The sequence below is a fragment of the Arachis ipaensis genome, chromosome B9, assembly GCF_059453495.1.
Source record: "Arachis ipaensis isolate K30076 ecotype BB chromosome B9, ASM5945349v1, whole genome shotgun sequence".
In the NCBI taxonomy this organism is placed as follows: Eukaryota; Viridiplantae; Streptophyta; class Magnoliopsida; order Fabales; family Fabaceae; genus Arachis; species Arachis ipaensis.
Genome location: NC_142444.1, coordinates 97,324,786 through 97,329,220, shown reverse-complemented (window position 1 = coordinate 97,329,220; position 4,435 = coordinate 97,324,786). Strand labels below are relative to the sequence as shown.

The 4,435-nt window shown below is 43.4% G+C and overlaps 1 non-coding gene across 1 annotated transcript; it reads left to right on the top strand.

The window, feature by feature from the left end:
- The first annotated feature begins 3,637 nt into the window (after window positions 1-3,637).
- On the top strand, window positions 3,638-3,745 carry LOC148545571 (small nucleolar RNA R71). The gene has a single exon (XR_015900437.1). It is a non-coding gene; the product is annotated as a small nucleolar RNA R71 (small nucleolar RNA).
- The last annotated feature ends 690 nt before the right edge of the window (window positions 3,746-4,435 follow it).

Below are 4,435 nucleotides of genomic sequence, written 5' to 3'. Positions count from 1 at the left end.
TTGTTGCTCCTCTCTCATGGTTCTTTGATATTCTCTAATTTCATGGAGGAGGATGGAATGCTCTTGGTGCTCCACCCTTAGTTGTCCCTTGTTGGAACTCAATTCTCCTAGGGAGGTGTTGATTTGCTCCCAATAGTTTTGTGGAGGAAGATGCATCCCTTGAGGTATCTCAGGGATTTCATGATGAGGAATTTCCTCATGCTCTTGATGAGGTTCTCTTATTTTCTCCATCCTTTTCTTAGTGATGGGTTTGTCCTCATCAATGAGAATGAATGTCTCCCTCTATGTCAATTCCAACCGAATTGCAAAGGTGACAAATGAGATGAGGGAAGGCTAACCTTGCCAAAGGAGAGGACTTGTCCGCCACCTTGTAGAGTTCTTGGGATATAACCTCATGAACTTCTACTTCCTCTCCAATCATGATGCTATGGATCATGATAGCCTGGCCTATAGTAGCTTTGGACCGGTTGCTAGTGGGAATGACTGAGCATTGGATGAACTCCAACCATCCCCTAGCCACGGGCTTGAGGTCATGCCTTCTTAGTTGAACCGGTTTCCCTCTTGAATCTCTCTTCCATTGAGCGCCCTCTTCACATATGTCCATGAGGACTTGGTCTAACCTTTGATCAAAGTTGACCCTTCTTGTGTATGGGTGTGCATCTCCTTGCATCATAGGCAAGTTGAATGCCAACCTTACATTTTCTGGACTAAAATCTAAGTAATTCCCCCAAACTATTGTAAGCCAATTCTTAGGGTCCGGGTTCACACTTTGATCATGGTTCTTGGTGATCCATGCATTGGCATAGAACTCTTGAACCATTAAGATTCTGACTTGTTGAATGGCATTAGTGAGAACTTACCAACCTCTTCTTCGGATCTCATATCGGATCTCTGGATATTCGCCCTTTTTGAGCTTAAAAGGGACCTCGGGGAGCACCTTCTTCTTGGCCACAACTTCATAGAAGTGGTCTTGATGCACCCTTGAGAGGAATCTCTCCATCTCCCATGACTCGAAGGTGGAAGCTTTTGCCTTCCCTTTCCTCTTTCTAGAGGTTTCTCCGGCCTTTGGTGCCATTAATGGTTATGGAAAAACAAAAAGCTTTAGCTTTTACCACACCAAACTTAGAAGGTTGCTCATCCTCGAGCAAAAGAAGAAAGAAGAGAGTAGAAGAAGAAGAAATAGAGGAGATGGAGTGGGCTTTGTGTTTCGGCCAAGGGGGAGAAGTGGTGTTTAGGTTGTGTGAAAATGAAGGAGTAAAGATAGGTTTATATAGGAGTGAGAGGGGTGTGTGGTTCGGCCATTATGGGTGGGTTTTGGAGGGAAAGTGGTTTGAATTTGGATGGTGAGGTAGGTGGGGTTTTATGAAGGATGGATGTGAGTGGTGAAGAGAATGGTGGGATTTGATAGGTGAAGGGTTTTTTGGGAAGAGGTATTGAGGTGATTGTTGAATGGGTGAAGAAGAGAGAGAGAGATGGGGTACAGATCCTGAGGTGTCAAGGATTTCTCATCCCTGCACCATGTGGCGTGTAAAATGCCCCTTGCTGCCAACCCTGGCGTTAAACGCCAGGCTGCTGCCCATTTCTGGCGTTTAACACCAGCTTCTTGCCCATTCCTGGCGTTAAACGCCAGTCTGGTGCCCTTTTCTGGCGTTAAACGCCCAGAATGGTGCCAGACTGGGCGTTTAACGCCCATTCTGCTACCCTTACTGGCATTTAAACGCCAGTAAGTTTCTCCTCCAGGGTGTTCTATTTTTCATTCTGTTTTTCCTTCTGTTTTTGATTTTTCAATTGTTTTTGTGACTTCACATGATCATCAACCTATAGAAAACATAAAATAACAAAAGAAAATAGAAATTTAACATAGATAGGTAAAAATTGGGTTGCCTCCCAACAAGCGCTTCTTTAATGTCAATAGCTTGACAGTGGGCTCTCATGGAGCCTCACAGATGTTCAGAGCAATGTTGGAACCTCCCAACACCAAACTTAGAGTTTGAATGTGGGGGTTCAACACCAAACTTAGAGTTTGGTTGTGGCCTCCCAACACCAAACTTAGAGTTTGACTGTGGGGGCTCTGTTTGACTCTGTATTGAGAGAAGCTCTTCATGCTTCCTCTCCATGGTTACAGAGGGATATCCTTGAGATTTAAACACAAGGGAGTCTTCATTCACTTGAATGATTAATTCTCCTCTGTCAACATCAATCACAGCCTTTGCTGTGGCTAGGAAGAGTCTGCCAAGGATGATGGATTCACCCATACACTTCCCAGTTTCTAGGATTATGAAATCAGCAGGGATGTAATGGTCTTCAACCTTTACCAAGACATCCTCTACAAGTCCATAAGCCTGTTTCTTTGAATTGTCTGCCATCTCTAGTGAGATTCTTGCAGCTTGTACCTCAATGATCCCTAGCTTCTCCATTACAGAGAGAGCATAAGGTTTATGCTTGACCCTAGGTCACACAGAGCCTTCTCAAAGGTTATGGTGCCTATGGTACAAGGGATTGAGAACTTTCCAGGGTCCTGTCTCTTTGGAGGTAATCTCTGCCTAGTCAAGTCATCCAGTTCTTTGATGAGCAATGGAGGTTCATTCTCCCAAGTCTCATTACCAAATAACTTGGCATTTAGCTTCATGATTGCTCCAAGGTACTTAGCAACTTGCTCTTCAGTAACATCTTCATCCTCTTCAGAGGAAGAATACTCATCAGAGCTCATGAATGGCAAAAGTAAATTCAATGGAATCTCTATGGTCTCAGTGTGAGCCTCTGATTCCCATGGTTCCTCATTAAGGAACTCCATGGAGGTCAGTGGGTGTCCATTGAGGTTTTCCTCAGTGGGAATCACTGCCTCTTCCTCCTCTCCATGTTCGGCCATGTGAGATGTGGTTATGGCCTTGCACTCTCTTTTAGGATTTTCTTCTGTATTGCTTGGGAGAGTGCTAGGAGGAAGTTCAGTAATTTTCTTACTCAGCTGACCCAATTGTGCCTCCAAGTTTCTAATGGAGGACCTTGTTTCAGTCATGAAACTTTGAGTGGTTTTAATTAAATCAGAGACTATAGTTGCTAAGTCAGGGGAGTCCTGCTTAGGATGCTCTGTCTGTTGCTGAGAAGATGATGGAAAAGGCTTGCTATTGCTAAACCTGTTTCTTCCACCATTATTGTTGTTGAAACCTTGTTGAGGTCTCTGTTGATCCTTCCACGAGAGATTTGGATGATTTCTCCATGAAGGATTATAGGTGTTTCCATAGGGTTCTCCCATGTAATTCACCTCTTCCATTGCTGGGTTCTCAGGATCATAAGCTTCTTCTTCAGAAGATGCTTCCTTAGTACTGCCTGTTGCTCCTTGCATTCCAGACAGACTTTGAGAGATCATATTGACTTGTTGAGTCAATATCTTGTTCTGAGCCAATATGGCATTCAGAGTATCAATCTCAAGAACTCCTTTCTTCTGAGCTGTCCCATTATTCACAGGATTCCTTTCAGAAGTGTACATGAATTGGTTATTTACAACCATTTCAATGAGTTCCTGAGCTTCTGCAGGCATCTTCTTCAGATGAAGAGATCCTCCAGCAGAGCTATCCAATGACATCTTGGATAGTTCAGACAGACCATCATAGAAGATTCCTATGATGCTCCATTCTGAAAGCATGTCAGAAGGGCACCTTCTAATCAATTGCTTGTATCTCTCCCAAGCTTCATAGAGGGATTCACCTTCCTTCTGTCTGAAGGTTTGGACTTCCACTCTAAGCTTGCTCAATTTTTGAGGTGGAAAGAACTTTGCCAAGAAGGCATTAACTGGCTTTTCCCAAGAGTTCAAACTTTCTTTAGGTTGTGAATCCAACCATGTCCTAGCTCTGTCTCTTACAGCAAAAGGAAAAAGCATAAGTCTGTAGACTTCAGGGTCAACCCCATTGGTCTTGACAGTGTCACAGATTTGCAAGAACTCAGCTAAGAACTGATGAGGATCTTCTAATGGAAGTCCATGAAACTTGCAATTCTGTTGCATTAGAGAAACTAATTGAGGCTTAAGCTCAAAGTTGTTTGCTCTAATGGCAGGGATTGAGATGCTTCTCCCATAGAAATCAGGAGTAGGTGCAGTAAAGTCACCAAGCACCTTCCTTGCATTGTTGGCATTATTGTTGTTTTCGGCTGCCATGGTTTCTTCTTCTTTGAAGAGTTCTGTTAGGCCCTCTAAAGATAATTGTTCTTTAGCTTCTCTTAGCTTTCTCTTCAAGGTCCTTTCAGGTTCAGGATCAGCTTGAACAAGTATGCCTTTATCTTTGTTCCTGCTCATATGAAAGAGAAGAGAACAAGAAAGTAGGAAATCCTCTATGTCACAGTATAGAGATTCCTTGAGGTGTCAGAGGAAAAGAAGAATAGAAGGAGGAGGTGGAGAAGAGGGAATTCGAACTTATCAAGAGGGATAGAGTTCGAATTGCAC